The following is a 17,618-nucleotide window of genomic DNA, read 5'->3' on the forward strand; positions in this document are numbered from 1 at the left end:
ATTGACTCCTTCTATACTGTTAGATTCAATGGTTCATTGCAAATCGAAAGCAGAGATTAATTGGCTATGAGGCACTTTCAGATAGAGTGAGACCATAAGGTCTTGTTATAAACACAAGCGTGTTTTCTTTAGAAGCGTTAAATGAAAGAATTGTTTTCCTTTGTAAATGCTGAACTTGTGAATGGGCATATTTTAAAGCTGTCGGTTCAGTCTTGGTGAAGGGAAATGCAGACCTCCTCTCGTTCCTGTTATTCGATAAATGGTCAGGTCCCCGTGTGTATTAACAGTCCCTTTCAGAGAGCGAGGGGTGCAAGTGTATAATATGAGTGGACTGTCCCAGATGTTGGTGATTCCCTGCTGATGCTGTCTGGTGTAAGCAGGAGGCACACTCACACGCAGAGAGATTCCTAATCTTCCAGCCTTTGTAGCAGTTTTGTTTGTTGGGGGTGGGGGTGAAGAGGGTGAGATCGGATTCACACACACACACACACACAGAGGAGCAGTGACAGACTGCAGGAGGCAAAAATCATCCAAGGACAGAGAGAGAGAAAAAAACAAGAGACGGGAAGCCATCCGCACGAAGAACTCCACAGCGTCAAGTGAACCATTCGATTGATAAATCTGCAGCAAACAACACGTAGTTGCTCTTGGTGGAGATTGTGGGGAAAGCGGATAAAATAAAGTGATCGGAGATACTTGAAGAAGGAACCCATGAGTCGAAGCAGACTGAATAATTGTGTCTGAGGAAGACTCTTGGTGTCAATGGAAGGAGCCGGAGAGAGAAAGACAATCTAGCTTCAAGATTATATACGTTGGTAATTTTTTTTTCTCTTTAAAGCAAAGAGCCTGTTGCTTTCAGCATTCGAACGCCTATTGTTCCCGGTCTAACGATGCGGTGTTGCTTCCAGGCGGGTTAAAGAGTTGTGCATTGTCAGGTAAGTCTTTCCCATGGATTCGACGTGCCTGTCCCTCCCTGTGATGGGGAGAGCCAGGACAGAGTGGGTGCAGTAGGCTGTTTGCGGTCTCTATTCCTCCGATGCTGCTGCTATCTCGCTCTGTCTGTGTCCCTCACTCACTCACACAGCCATCCCGCCCCAGTAAGTGGACATAGGCAGAGTCTGTGGATGCTGATCTTCAGGGAAGAGATTTGGAGGGAGGGGTGGTGAGCCCCGTAAGAAAATGTGGTTTTATTCTGGGACTCTGTCCCTGTAAATATGTTCGATTGCTTTGTGCAAATCACCCTCTCCACCACCACCCCCCTTTGTTTTGCGAGTGTTCTCTTACATTGCATGATCCTTCATTGAGAATGAATTCATTGCAGCCAAAGCCAGAACTTAACATAAATGGTTGGGAAACACGACCTCTAGAGGAGGACACCGACTCCGCGAGAATGTTTTTGTTAACCCCAAAGAAAGCTCCTTTATTACTGTATACAGTATCCTATTTTAATAATGAAACCTCATCTCAAAGTATTAAGGCAAATAATTACTTTAAAAAAATAGAATACTTGACAAGTGGCAGAGTAGGTATTTCAGGCAGAACTATTCTTTGTGAACAGGACAGACTGACCACCACTGGGGAAACATGAGGCCATCTGGCCCATCGCAGCGAGATTGTAATCCCACTCCCCTATTGGTTTCCCATTGTCCTGCATTTCCTTCCCTGCCCCTCTTCTACTTAAGTATTTCTTCCAGTTCTCAAGATCTGCTTTGCTGTTTATTAAAGCTGAACCTTAAGGACACCAACTTTGAAAAGGAAGTTTATTCATTGGGGAACCTTGAGATAAAATCTTCAATCTTTTCAAGCAGTCTCACAGTATTTTAAGTAACCTTGTCATGGGCAGTGTGAATAGACAGCTGCAAAAAACCTATAGTGTAATCTGTATATTGAACTGTATTGAGATTAAAACAACTCTCCATCGGATTTCCTAGCTATATGCTTATAAATTAACAATACAGAGATAATGAGTTGCACAGCCAGTAATTCTAGTTACTTCTCTCTTTAATTTGTTCATGGGCTGCTGATGTTTTTAATGAGGCTGGTATCTGTTTCCAAACCTAATTGGCCTTGAGAAGATGGTGATGAGACCCCTTCTTGAACCAGTGCAGTCCATCCGGTGCAGGTACACTCACAGTGGGAGGAATGCTGATTGAGGGAGAAATGGTCTGGAGGATATAAAGAGAATTCTCTGCTCATTTTATTCATTTAAATGCTGGCAAGGCCAGCATTTAAAGCCCATCCCCAAATGTCCAGTGGACAATTAAAGGTCATCCACATTTCTATGGGTATGGAGCCACGTAGGGGCCAGACCGGGTAAGGATGGCAGTTTCCTTCCATAAAGAACTCGGAGCTGGAGCAAGCAGTTTAGCCTCTTGAGCTTGATCCACCATCTAATAAGATCACTGATGATCTCATTTCATCCACAACTCCACTTTCCTGCCCACTCTGCATAGCCCTTTAACCCATTATTAATTAAAAATATGTCTATCTCCTCCTTAAATTTACTCAATGTCCCAGCATATACCACATTCTGGGGGAGTGAATTCCACAGGCCCCTTCGAGAGAAATAATTTCTCCTCATCTATTATGCCTTATCCTAAAGTCAGGCCCTTTCATTCTTAATTGCCCCACATGAGGAAACATCCTGTCTACATCTATTTTATCAATCCTCTTTAGTATCTCCTCTCATTCAAATAAACTCCAGAGAGTATAGGCCCGAACTCCTCAATCTCGAAAGGGCATTAGTGAACCAGAATGAATTTCACTAGCAATCAACCATGGTCATCATTAGACTCTTAATGCCAGATTTTTATTGAATTCAGATTCCATGATCTTTCATGGCAGGATTTGAACCTGGGTGCCCAGAACATTACCGAGGTCTCTTGATTAATAATCTAGCAATAATACTACTAGGCCATCACCTCCCCTAAGTTTTTAAGCAGCGCAATGGGATCTTTGCTATTCACTGTGACAAGCAGAGAAGCCCTCATCTAAAGTGCCTGGTCCACTGAGGAGAGATGAAAGAGGGAGCCTGATAAATGTAAAACACTTTTCATTATCTAATTGATGCACAGTTTGAGAACCTTAAACTGTGAAAGAGATGGAAGGCAATGTCATTATGACAAAATGTATTAGAAGACATTAGAAAAAGCTTGCATTAAAAAGAATTGTATTATCAATGATTTACTCACTATATAATGTAATCCAACCCTCCTGTTCACAAACTAGCATCGATTTTGTGCTGGCTGTTCCTCTTATCTAACTTCTTGAGTTATTTAGAGCAATTGAGGAAAGCTGGCAATGTACCCTGGAATAATTTGTAGCCACATTCAATACTTGTAGTCTTAAAATAGTTGCTCAAAAAAAACAAGCAGGAAAGGAAGTATCTGCTTTTGGTTGTCAGCCAGGGCACTACAACCTGATTAAGTTGTGAAACCCTTTGTTTACTGAGAGCCAATTGCACTGAAAAGGCTGGACAAAATCCTTCAAATTCTAGAGAGAATTAGTCTGATTAAGCAGAACCCAGTGTCAGCTTTGCCTGTCGTAGGTCTGAATAAAATTGGCCTCCCCCCATGTTGAAACTATGCAAGCCAACCGGCCCATTGTGTCTTCACTAGGTCTTTGAGAGAGCAATCAATTAGTGTCATTCTGCTGACCAGTTGGATGTGGAAAAGAATTATAGTGTTCAATTTTTTTAAAAAAACTCTTTCTCCACCAATAACGGTGTTATGAATCAATGAGAACTTTTAACTCAGGGATGTTGAGTGAACATCTTGAAGCAGAGAGGACAATTTGATTTTTGAAACTGAATAATTATTAGGAAAACCATTGGAGCACTCTCTGTGATTAAAGCAGCACTCTAATCAATCTAGAAGGATTGTGACAGAGCAACAGAACTATTTTGCCATTATATTATCTGGGCATGAAGTGCAAGTGTTACTCATAATACAGGCCATGAGTCACTTACAGCCTGCATTGTAGACCTTCGTCTGTACGGTAATGCATGACAACAACTGCACAATGTTGTTCAATGTGAGATTCGACTTACCTTTGCAGGATCCATCCCTCAATGATGCACTGCATTAAACACAAAGCTACATTACAATAAATGCCAGCTTGAAGTTGTCAAAGCACTTTACACTTACCTGTCAGAATGGTCGTAACTCCTCAGGCAGAATTTAATGCTCCCCCTCCATGGAAAGATTGGTGTCAAGAGTATTTAATTAGAATCATAGAATCTCTCCTGTGTGGAAACAGGCCCCTTCAGCCCAACCAGTCCACACTGACCCTCCCATCCAAAACCATTACTTTATATTTCTTCTGACTAATGCACCTAACCTACAGATCCCTGGACACTACGGGGCAATTTAGCATGGGCAATTCACCTGAAAATGTTGTGCTGGAGGAAGTACAGTTTTCTTGCAGTTCTCACAATGGTGACCCCTAACACAGATAATTGCATGTACATTTAGCAACATGTGGTCTTCCCAATCTGAAATAAGGCCTCGTGGAAATTGTACTGGTTTAGAAAAGCAGAAGGAAAAACAATTACCTGCAGCATTCTGCACCCGATTCCTAACTCTATTCGAAGGTTAAGAGTTCATCCCATATCTGCATTAATGTGTGCCTCTGTCTACTAGCCCAGTAATATTACCACTGTATTACTGGTCTCCTGCCCCTGCACAGAACAACAAGTGAACACAGCAACAATTACAGTGAAAAAAACTGGCGATCATAGATCTTTTTTGGGGCAGAACTGAGAAGTCAGAATGATGAGACATTTGCATGGCATATCAACAGCTTCCTCACCCACAAAAATAATTCCTTAAACTGAAAACCTATTCAAACAGCCAAGGCTAAAGCAGTCAGGTTGAATTTTGTTTTCATTCTTAGTACATAGCTTGTGAATACCAGCAAATGCTCAAATGGAACTGGGAGGCCAGAAATAAATTGCCACCCTCTGGCGTTCCCAGAAACAGGACAGCAGGAGAAGCCAAGTTTTTGGACTTTTTCTATGGCAGGTATATTGCTGAGGTGAGAAGGAAATACTGTTGTGAAATGTTTAATGACAGTTGAACATCTTGGGCTTGAAATTCAGGCCTTAAGCAAGTTAAAGTAACAGGCAGTGAAAATGCAGTGCGGGTGTACTTTTATGCCCATCACAAAGTAGTCTGTTTAAAGGAATTTATGTAAAGATAAATTTTCTTATTCTGGTGGAAGGATGCGGGGAGAATCCATTAACATCAGCATGCATTTAATGAGCCACCTCATCAGTTCAGTCAGTAAATCACTCAACAGGATGAAAGTGACAGTAATGATTATAATGAGGTCATCCAGGTGGATCTCAGTGAATGTGAGTTCTCTGATTGGGGCTGTTAATCTGGTCCAAAAAGGGAGTCTTGGCTGACAGATGCAAGCAGGAATGCCAGAGGTTCTTTTCCCTCTAGGAGTTGGCTCTGAGCTAGCTGGGTCAGTGTCATGTACTAAGCACGTGTAAGTAAATGCTGACTTAGTGATGGGATACTGACCTTTGTGGAGTTATTTTAGCGACTGGCCATGTTTTCAGAGACTGGAGCAACTGCATGGTTTAACATGTTTTTCTGGAATTGACAAACCTTTGGAAAGCAAACACCAATAAAAAATGGACACAAAGACAAAGCTTTTAATGTTGTACCCATCATGACTGAAACACAAGAAAGCCAACTTTCAAAAGGTAACAGAATTTATACAGCATGAGTAGAGGGACTCTCTTATGCTGCATTTCAAAAATGGGTTTTCTTGCATTGCGGTCCTGATGAGTGCAGGACAAAAATAGTTTCCACTTAATGTCTCCTTTTAACAAATCTTTAGTCTTAACTCCTGTACAACCAAGAAATTATATAAAAGATAAATGTGGGAAGAGAGTTAGATTGGAATTGACAGGAGGATGGGATTAACTGAATAGAGAATCTCTCTTTGGAGTTTAGTTTGGATTCATTTGAAATGTTACACAGTAGTGTTTCTGTGTAGCAGTCTGAAGTGATAATATGATCTTTTACTGGTGTTAGCCTAGTTTTGTCTTTGCTGGTGGTTTCCTCCCCTGTTTCTGACCACTACTGGAAAAAAAACAAGGTTTAATTAAAAAAAAAACAAGGTTTGTTGATAGGGAAGTTCCACTAAGCTGTTTAGTTAGTGCCTATTTTCCCACATACACCTCTCAAATGACAGAATTAATAATATTTATAAGTATGTACCTCATGAATATTTACTTCAGTATGCGCTTCTGATATCTCGTGCATGGCTTCACCATGGAAATGTTTGTGACTAATTGGATAGAAAAGCACATGATTGGAATATCGATAATCAATCTACTCCATTGACTGGCCTTTTAAATAAATAAGTCTCAGGCAAGACATTTTTAATTTGTGATAAATGCAACTCCTGTTGAAAGCATTAAGTGAAATGTTTTGGATTTTCTCAATAGTAAAGGTCAAATTATTTTTGCAAAAAGAATTGTTCAAGTGTGCTCATTACCCTTTACTGAAAGGGCAGTCCCAGACTGCGAAGGGAACCGATAAATCACTCGAGTTACCCTGTGTTACTTATGGCTGTGACATTCTCTGTTTTTCCCAAGTAAGGCCTGAGAATTATGTATTTATAAATTCAAAATGCATCTGTTAGTATATAACCAAACTCATTAAGATTTAATTACACTTTGTTTCCAGCTCTTGAGCACGGAAATAGGCGGGTTCTTTCCACCCTGCTCAAGGAGTTTGAATCCCTTTGGGAAATTATTGCCACTCGGAGCTGTCTTTTCCCATGGATTTTCACAGCAAATCAAAAATATCTCCTGGGCATTGCTGGAAAGTTATGTTTCCTTCATTCTCTGCCTCGAACAAATAATAAGATTGCAGTTTAATGGTGCTTTGTTTTGGGGAGTTGGTAAAATAAATCAATAATTCACCTTTCACCAACTTCCCATTGCAAAGTGTTAAGACATGTTGACAGCACAGACGATTCAACTCAGCTGGTCCATGGTTCATGTTAATACCTCACATGAGCCCATGTACACATTCACTTCATTAGCATAAACTCCTTTTCTCCCTCATTTGCCTCACTATCTTAAATAAATCACTAAGATTTGCCTCCACTCCTGTTGTAGCAAGTTTCAATTTCTAACCCATTCTCTAGATAAAAAGAAGATACTTTAGAATTCCCTGTTGTGGAGGTACCGGTGTTGGACTGGGTTGGACAAAAGTTAAAAATCACACAACACCAGATTGTAGTTCAACAGGTTTATTTGGAGGCACTAGCTTTCAAAGCAGATGAAGAAGCAGCGCTTTGAAAGCTGGAGTCTCCAAATAAACCTGTTGAGCTATAACCTGGTTGTGTGTGATTTTTGACTTAGAACTCCCTAATACTGATGCTCTGGTATTTAGGAGATCTTGTGTTGCAATATGTAGTGTCCCTGCCTCTGGGCTAGAAGCTCCAGGCTTAATTCCTACACCAGGTCTTGTCAACCAGGGAATGTTGTTCATAATGTAGCCAAGCATTTTGATTATCAGGTCTGTGACTCCTGATGGCAGGCAGGAAGAGCTAGTCAGGCATGTGATGGAAAGAAAATTGGAGCCCCTGCCATCATTCCCCCCGTCTACGACATAAATGTAAAAGTGTTACAGCAACTCAGACTCCCTGACTGAACTGTAACACCATTGTCCTATATAACAGTGGCTCCAGTTCTGGTGCTATCTCCTCTGTTGTCTACCTTAACAAAATCTTTAATAGAATCTCTACAGTGCAGAAAGAGGACATTCAGCCCATTGAATTTGCACTGATCCCATCCAGACACTACCCCTCCCACAAACCCACCCATCCCCTTGACCTTGCATGGGCTTTTTACCTTGGCTAACCAACCTAATCTGCAGGAAGACAATCTGACCGATTCAAACTTTCTTGATTGGTGCAACTTTCTAGTTCTGGTGCCATTCTAGTAGCATTGCTTTTTGTATCTTCTCCATTATCTCAATTTTTTTTATAATGTGAGGACTAGAATTATGTTCTATGCTACAATATTTGTTCAGTACTTCCTCTAGGCTTCCTCTCCCGCAGTCTATGCCTTGCAAGTTATCATGCATGTCTCTAATCTTCAAAGTTAAAAATCACACAACACCAGGTTATAGTCCAACAGGTTTAATTGGAAGCACTAGCTTTTGGAGCGACGCAGCTTCATCAGGTGATTGTGTACAATTACCTGATGAAGGAGCGTCGCTCCGAAAGCTAGTGTGCTTCCAATTAAACCTGTTGGACTATAACCTGGTGTTGTGTGATTTTTAACTTTGTACACCCCAGTCCAACACCGGCATCTCCAAATATAATCTTCAAATTTACTTTTGTTTCTGAAATTGGTCTCTTCTATCCACATTGCTGCTGATCTGTGATTTTCAGGGAAAATGGAACAGAGTTCCAGGATATAATCACTAAATGTGCAAAAATACCGGGATCTCTTGAAGTTAAAACGAATGGTATTTTTCACTCACCATAAACCAATTGCCTGAATTAGAAATGCATGCATGTGTATAATGTAGACCTCACAATGCTAGTAAAAAAAATTCCAAAGAAAGGAAAATGAAATAACCACCATAAACCATTGGATCTGGTTGTCATGTACAGCTTATTTTTGCAAATTGATTAAATGTGCTGCGAGGAGAACATTTATGTAATGGATATTGAATATCTGTATAGATCAGTAAGTCTGTTAGTGCAGACATATTGCTTAAGACTTAAGTGAAATCCTTTCTAATTGGGTTCACCTGAATCTAAAGACTGTGAATTGAGGTATAGCAGCCAGACAAGCATAATCAATGCCTTCCCATATTTACTCTTTCCTTTCGCCTGTGTCTGCCTCTCTTAATCTGTTTCCACCTCTGTATTTTTCTGTCCCCTCAGACACTCTTTCCATTTAGCAGCACCCAGCCGGAAAGCAACATATTCCTAACGACTTCTATGATCAGACCTGACCTCAGGTGACTGTGGAAATCAGCAAGATTTTTGTTAGAGGTAGTTTGATGGTGGCATGGGATATAAATAAATAAAGAAAGAACAAGGAAACTTTAAAAAAAGAACTGCAGATGCTGTGAATCAGAAACAAAGACAGAAGTTGCTGTAAAAGCTCAATAGGTCTGGGAGAGTTAATGTTTCGTGTCGAGTTACTCTTCCTCAGAATGCTGTTGTGAGGAAAGGTCAATGGACCTGAAGCATTAACCCTGATTTGTCTTCACAGATGCTGCCAGGCCTGCTGAGCTTTTCCAGCAATTTCTGTTTTTGGAACTTTTTAAAATATTGATTTGTTTAAAAAGAACTGATTTTTAAAAAAAAAATTGCTAAGTGTTTTTAACTCCAGCTAATGGCCTGGTTGTTATAAATTTCTGATCTGCTAAATACATTGATCAGAACATTTCAAGTACTTTCCTGTTCCATGCTGAGTTTGCAAAACTAAACTTGGAAGCAGTTTGATAAGTTCATTTACTGGTGAAAGAAATACGTCAACAAATGTTTGTGCTAACAATTACCACGACAAATGCCACAGTTTATTGCTCCTCATTAATTCCTGCTACACAATGCCTTAGATATGAAAAATTGGCATTTTAATATCTCATTGACATTCAGCGTCCAGTTGGACAATGTAGGGGAAGGCTCTGGGACCCAGTGAACTGCAGCTTTGGAGTGAAGGCAGTAAAGATGGGACAGATAAATGCGATATAATTTTATATTAAATATCCAAGATAGCACAGTCCATTGTACTATTAATGGTAAAGTGTAGGACCTCTCAGGTCATCTGTTATGTTTCTCACTGCTGCTTTAGCATTTCAAAGTGAAATGGAAGCTGAGGTCTTGTTGAAAGAAATTAACTAAGCTTATGTCAGAAAAAAACTATATTATGTAATTCATTGATGACCATTCTTGATGACTAGTCTGTGTTCATAAAAGACAAAATGTGCTGCATCGGATTTAATTTTCAAACATGAACATGCTATCAGCATGAAGGTAGAAGTCTTTCATTTGACAATCTCCTTCTGTTTGAAGTGGGAAGAAATTGGTTGAATTTGTGGTGCAAAGGTTGACATAAGTTCCAGTAATGTGAACTGATATTCTCGTCCCCCAGGATGTCTGGTAAGATATTCTGTCCAGATTTGGGTCAGGTCATTTTTCAGGCATCTAGTGTGGCCAGGTATGTGTTAATGAGGGGCAAAATGCCAATAAGTAAGCTTACTAACATAATTTTCCTAAATTGTTTGAGGCTGTGAGGGCCAGAGAGACGTCATCTTTGCTCCAGAGCATATCCGAAGGCTGTGATCACCTTACCTCCCATTGACCTTTCACCCCACAATGGATTCTATCCAGGGCCGCTGCCTGGAGGGCAGAAAGGCCAAGCTTTGCTTCTCCAGTTAGTTGAACTGCCTGTGGGAAGTACATCCAGTGACAGCAGCTAACCGCAACAAACGCTCAGTTATCAGCTTCCTGTGAATGGGCTCAGCACAAAGATCTTTTTCTAGTGACCACTGGAGCAACTAGAAGTTGGCCTGAATGAACTTTCAAACATCATAATTCTAATTAATTCTACGATTCAGAACTATAGCTGTTCTCGTTTCCCTTCCTAATTTGTGCTTGGGAAGTACTTGCTGTGAAGGTGATTGAGAATGGCAGAGTGGGCTCGAGAAACTGATTGGCTGAACTAGTGCATCTGCCTGTGTGTGTCTTCATGTGTCATAAAAGGCCAAACTCTCAATGGAGTTCAGAAGGATGAGGGGGAATCTAATTGAAACATACAGAATACTGAATGGCCTGGACAGAGTAGATGTTGGGAAGATGTTTCCATTAGTAGGACACACTAGGGCCCAAGGGAAAAACCTTAGAATAAAGGGAACACCTTTGAGAGCAGTGAAAAGGAGAAATGTCTTCAGCCAGAGAGTGGTGAATCTATGGAATTCATTTCCACAGAAGGCTGTGGACGCTGGGTCATTTTTTTTAAAAGACATATTTAAGACTGAGATAGATTCTTGAATATCAAGGGTATCAAGAGCTACAGGGGGAAAGTGGGAGAATGGGGTTGAGAAACTTATTAGCTGTGATTGAGTAGTGGACCAGACTTGATGGACTGAATTCTGCTCCCGTATCTTATGGTCTTTTGGTCTCCTATAATCCAAACAGAATCTGTTTAGATTATAGGCTCGACTTGGAGACTGATAAAGATGAAATTTAGAAGCCTTCGAACTTGTACTCAGAATCAAAAACCAAACCCTACAACAAGCCTGAGAATGATCTTAAACAAACACAGAAATTGCAGGAGAAACTCAGGAGGTCTGGCAGCATCTGTGGAGAGAGAAACAGAGTCCAGCAGGACTCTTCTTCAGAACTCTGACGATGAACTCTGAACTTCCTGGTGATGATCTTAGCTTGGCCAACCCTCGTCTTTATATGGACGAGGAGCAAAACTAAGTTAGCTTTTGTGCTGCTTCACTTGTTTATTTCAATGTTACATTTTATACCACTGCTAGTATAAATGTGGTTTGAGAAGAATCAATCGGTTGGACTGCTGGCTACTGTTGAACTGAGAGTATGAGAACTTTAAAAGCTTGTGTAACTGAATTATTGTATATTGCAGTCAGAACATTAAATTAAGGTTAGGGCCCTATGTGCTTTGATTCCTAACACTAATACTCCTAGATCAAGTTCTGTTATTCCTGCAGGGGTAACTTTATGGGTTATATTTCACAGGTAAAGAGAACTTTATTTTAGAGGCACAGGTAGGGGTGGAGGGGCAGTGGTGATGAAGTTGACACTGAAAATGTGGTCTCCAACACTGGTAAACATTGATGGTTATGTGGCATCATTTGAGCACATACAATAATGCAGGGAGCCACACTGGGCCAACCATGAAATGGGGGGTTTACAAATGATAAATAGAAGCCTTTAAAGAATGCATTATAGAATGCAATGCACTATTTCCTAAAATATTCAATAGTTGTGTTTGATTGTGTTTGATTTACACTTGATGCTCACTATGCTTGATTGGCTAAGTCTGGGTGTGGGCTCAGAGTGAAAGTAAACACATCATTTCTGATGAAGGGCTTATGCTCAAAATGTCGATTCCCCTGCTCCTCAGATGCTTTCCCAGCACTACACTCTCGACTCTGATCTCCAGCATCTGCAGTCCTCACTTTCTCCTGAAAGTAAACAATGCTTTGTACTGTGAATAACGCCTGTAATACACATATGAACTAGTGTCATCTCTGCATTAGTCTGAGATGTCAAATATTTAACATATTTCACCAGTAATGTACAGTGAAGGCAGAAGGAAATGGAAAAAGTGAGACAAAGAATGGGAAAAAGTACCTTTGCTGAAACCTGATTTCAAAGGCACAACAGAGGACAGAGATTAATAGAAGTTAAGGAAGTTAAATTTGTCAGGAGAGCTGTGTTCAGAAAATTAATCACTTGGAATATAAAGTATGATCTGAAAGGTTTTCAGTAATGTATTTTTGGAAAACAAGTGATCAGGGAAAGGCTAGGAACACTGAAAAATATCAAGAGACTGAAAAGGGCAGATTTTATAAATTATCTTGTATCAATGTTTAGGCAGAGAGTGATTGGCTGTCTTTTGCTGCAGTGGTAAGGATTGTTGGAAATTACAAACAAAGGAAAGGCAGAAAGCACCACAAGAAATTAGACTAGGCGTCCTGCAGACCTTGTCTAGGATACGTACACAAGAGGTGAATATAAACATATGTATGGATAGTTTAATGGACTTGTTGAAAGTAGGATAATTTCTGAGCATTGGAGCAGTTTTACGATTTGCCCGGATAGCACACAGAACAATACTTTTTACTGTATCTCGTTAGATGGGACAATAATAAATCAGATCTGCCTGATTAAAGTACTATTTTATCAAGAATGACACAGCTGGAAAAGCGCAGCAGGTCAGGCAGCATCCAAGGAGCAGGAGAATCGACATTTTGGGCATGAGCGCTTCTTCAGGAATTCCTGAAGAAGGGCTCATGCCCGAAACGTCGATTCTCCTGCTCCTTGGATGCTGCCTGACCTGCTGCGCTTTTCCAGCAACACATTTTCGGCTCTGATCTCCAGCATCTGCAGTCCGCACTTTCTCCTCAAGAATGACACAAGCAGGTAACTTGAGAGCCATTAGCTCAACAGAACCCAACCTTGGCAAAAGGTGAAAGATTAGGGTAATTCTGCAGAGAGGGTATAATGAAGGACCTAGAGAATAATGGTCTAACAAAGATGAAGTTGTTGTGCATGCCGCCATCTGTAACTTCCAAAGTGTGGGTCCCTCAGGGAATTACATTGTCTCGTGTGTGCGATGGCAGCTACTTTCAGGTCTGATGAGAAGGATCTTGTAGAGTAAACAAGGCTGCATCTCTGCAACTATGTTCAAGCTATAACAATAGGCTCTACATTACTACAAAGACCTTTGGAAAGATCTAACCTTTAGTCTGTCTACCACAAGATTCTACTTTCCTCTCCCACCAGTTCCCCATGATGTACTCACAGTAGGTGATATTTATTGCGCTTGTCAGTTATTAGCCCTTTCATATCCACATACAACAGACGTCAGCTTGGATCAATAAGAATATGTGGTCATGTGCCTGATTTGATTAAATTGGTTCATAGGAATGTTACAGAGTCTTCTCCTTTAGTATTTTTTTCATATTTATAAAATCATAGAATGTTGCAGCATAGAAACAGTCCATATGGTTCATTGTACCAGCAGGCCCCCACTTCTATTCCCAATCCCTGCACTTTCCCCATTGCCTTGAAAGATTCTTCTCCTCAACTATTCATCGAATTCTCTTTTGAAGGTTCCTACTCTTCCTTGTCAGATGGATCACAACAACCCTGTGTAAAATAATAATTCCTCACATCACCTTTCCTTTTGCTGATCCCCTCAAATTTCTGTCTTGTGATTACCAGCCCTTCTGAAACACTTCCTCTTTATTCACTCTCTTAAACCATTCTACATCTTTAAACATCTCGAGTCAAATCTCTCCTTAGCTCTCTTTGCTCCAAAACGGATCTTATTTAATATGATTCAGTGAATAAACAGTTAAAATCAGCTTCATTCAACAAAATTAATATTCCAGCTAATCTTGGGACATGTGCCATTAGGTTTAGCCGGATTGAATTTGGTACTACAAGAAGAAAAATCACTTGTTCGAATGCAAATATTCATTTGAAAGAGAAACAGATTTGCATTCAAATGGAACTTTTCTCAGGCACTGGTTTCTGAAAGTGTTTCACAGCTAATTAAGTATTGGTGAAGTACAGGCACTATTGTGATGTAGGAAATGTCAGCACATCCCAATAAAAGGTGAAGTTGATTGAGGCGTAAGTACTGGCCAGGGTATGACGAGAATGTCGCTTTTTGAGATAATGCTGTGGGATCTTCTGTGCGGAACGACCACTGTCTGAGATCTTTCTGCCGAAGTTAAGTGGTTCATTCAGTTATTGGATGCGCGCTGTGCCTCAAATGCATGTAAATGTAAAAACTGAAACTGTAAAAACTGTGGATGCCGAAAATCAAAAACATAAACAGAAATTGCTGGCAAAGCTCAGCAGGTCTGGCAGTATCTGTGGAGAGAAATCAGAGTTAATGTTTCAGTTCCGGTGACCCTTCCTCAGAACTGCATGTAAATGTAGAGCAAATTGTTTTTTTACAAAAATATACTTTATTCATAAAATTATTTGGATCTCTATACAATTGGTCATGCCATTCTTGTGCACACATAACATTGCTTTCCATACAGACATCAAATTTTCTTTTCCCCTGTATACAAGTCTGTACATTTACTATCCAGCTCTTCTGCTGAGACGTCAGCAGAGCCCAACTGACTGCGTGGGCCCCCTGTTCTTCTTAGGCAGGCAGATGTTACATGATGGTCTTTCCCCACTGCGCCTTGGCGGCACCTGCCCCAAGCTTCAGCGCGTCCCTCAACACGTAGTACTGGACCTTGGAATGTGCCAGTCTGCAACACTCAGTTGGGGTCAACTCCTTCAGCTGAAAGATCATGGGGTTTCGGACCGCCCAAAAAGCGTCTTTCACTGAGTTGATGATCCTCCAGGCACAGTTAATGTTCGTCTCAGTGTGCGTCCCGGGGAACAGAGCATAGAGCACCGAGTGCCGCGTCACTGCGCTGCTCGGGACGAACCTCGACAAACACCACTGCATTCTTCTCCAAACTTCCTCTGCATAGGCACATTCCAGAAGCAGGTGTGTGACAGTCTCGTCCCCCCCCCGCAGCCGCTTCGAGGGCAGCGTTCGGTGCGGTAGAGAGTCCGGGCGTGCATAAAGGATCTCACAGGCAGAGCCCTTCTCACCACCAGCCAAGCCATGTCTTGGTGCTTGTTGGAAACTTCTGGCGATGAGGCATTCTGCCAAATGTAGGAGCAAATGATTGCAGTTGCTGGAATCTGTTCTGATCACAGTGGAGATCACAGTGAGTCAGACAGCATCCATGGAGAAAAAGCAAGCTAACATTTTGAGTCTGAGTGACTCTTCAGAGATGAAGGATCATTGGTACTCAGAATGATAGCTTGCTCTCTCTCCATGGATGTTGTCTAACCTGAAGAAATCTTGAAGAAGGGTTACACCCGAAACATCAACTTCTTCACCTCCTGATTCTGCCTGACTTGCTGTGTTCTTCAAATCTCGTGCCTGTCTGCTGTGGTCTCCAGCATTTGCTGTTTTCGGTCCATGTAAATATTGTCTTGTTTGAGTAAGAGATGCCTTTGGTTTGTTTAAATAGATTCAAACTCCAATGTTTGTTAGTTTCCTTGACAGGCTACTGTACAGAACTGAACTGCATTTGTGGCTATGTATATATACAGATGTTTTTAAAATTTGAAATAAAAAAGTCTTTTATATCCACTTTAACAGGAGAGCATTCCCTTAGCTCTCCAATGCAGTGCCAAGTTTTGCTTTAATCAGATTTGTGTTTAATTGGCTGTCAAACCAGTTACTTAAATCTGCTCACCAATTACTTTTCAAGAAAGAAATATTTGTCAAGCTGCTATCTTGAAAGTTTCTTTTATGAACAAGCACAGAAAACATCAGCAGGCCTGGCTGCATTTGGGGGGACAGAGAGAAAGAGTTAACATTTCAAGTCCAGTATGACTTTCCTTCAGAACTGAAAAGTGGTGGAAAATATTTTTAAAAGCTTCTTTTAACTTAGGCAGGGTGAGGGGAAAGTGAAGGCAAGATGTGGTGCAGAGGTTGAGTGCAAAAGACAAAAGGGGTTGTTAATGGTGCTGAAAAAGAAAGTGGTGTAGAATGGCTGCAAATTAAGGTGTGAAAGGGAGAGAAAGACAAAATCAGCACAAGGAGAGCAAACATCATGTTTTTTTTTAGATTAGATTAGATTACTTACAGTGTGGAAACAGGCCCTTCGGCCCAACAAGTCCACACCGACCCGCCGAAGCGCAACCCACCCATACATTACCCCTTACCTAAGGTTATGGGCAATTTAGCATGGCCAATTCACCTGACCCACACATCTTTGGACTGTGGGAGGAAACCAGAGCACCCGGAGGAAACCCACGCAGACACGGGGAGAACGTGCAAACTCCACACAGTCAGTCGCCTGAGTCAGGAATTGAACCCGGGTCTCAGGCGCTGTGAGGCAGCAGTGCTAACCACTGTGCCACCGTGCCGCCCTGAGTGTAGTCAGGCTGTGAAGTTTTAGGATTCCATCTTGAGACCTAGAGGCTGTCAAGTGCTTTTTAAAAATATTTGTTGAAAGGATGCTTACTGGCTAGGCCATCTTTTATTGCTTCCCCCTAATTGCCCAGAGAAAGTGCCTTATTGAAGCAACGCAGTCCATGGGGTGAACTATACTCACAATGCTGTTAAGGATGGAGTTCCAGGATTTTGACCGAGTGACAGTGAAGGAAGAGTGTCAGTGGCTTCAAGGGCAACTTGCAGGTGATGATGTTTTTACTGTGCATGTCCTTCTTGGTGGTGAAGGTTGTGTGTCTGTAAGATGCTGCCAAGCGAGTAGTAGTGAGTTGCTGCAGTATGTCTTGTATCTGGTACACACTGCTGCCTCTGTGCATCGATGGTGGAGGGAGTTAATGTGGAAGATGGTGGGTAGGGTGCCAAACAAGCATGTTTATTTGTTCTGGATTGGATCAACCTTCAAAAGTAGCTTCATGGATAAGACAAGGAACTACTGTACAAGTGACTTTTCTCAATGTTTTTTATGGATAATATGGGAAAATCTGTTCTGGAAAATTCAAGAATTTTTTACTTTTTGCATAAAATAACATGTGGAGCATTTAAAAGTCATTTAGGATTTGTGTAAGAAACTAAAATGGCATCAATACAGCTCTAATCTCTTATAGAAAGCCCCTAATTTACCAATCGACATGTTATTTCCCCACATAAGCCATTATTAAGCAAAGCTATTGGTTTAATACAAGTTTATGTCAGGTTTTATACTGGAGGCCCACAAGTATAAAATTATTGTGGCTTTAAAGAGAAATGTTTATGATATTATCAACAACAATTGGAAGAGTGGTAGCATAGCAACAGAGAGTGACATTGCCAACTTAGCAACCACATCCTC

At 41.0% G+C, this 17,618-nt stretch overlaps 1 protein-coding gene across 1 annotated transcript in view; it reads left to right on the forward strand.

Annotated features, from left to right (window-relative positions):
- The first annotated feature begins 442 nt into the window (after positions 1-442).
- lrrc3ca (leucine rich repeat containing 3Ca) overlaps positions 443-17,618 on the forward strand; it is a 70,758-nt gene continuing 53,582 nt past the window's right edge. The window contains exon 1 of the mRNA XM_060848768.1: positions 443-815. The gene's annotated coding sequence lies outside the window, so the exon portion shown is untranslated. The remainder of the gene's footprint in view (positions 816-17,618) is intronic.

This window comes from Hemiscyllium ocellatum, chromosome 32, assembly GCF_020745735.1.
Source record: "Hemiscyllium ocellatum isolate sHemOce1 chromosome 32, sHemOce1.pat.X.cur, whole genome shotgun sequence".
Lineage (NCBI taxonomy): Eukaryota > Metazoa > Chordata > Chondrichthyes > Orectolobiformes > Hemiscylliidae > Hemiscyllium > Hemiscyllium ocellatum.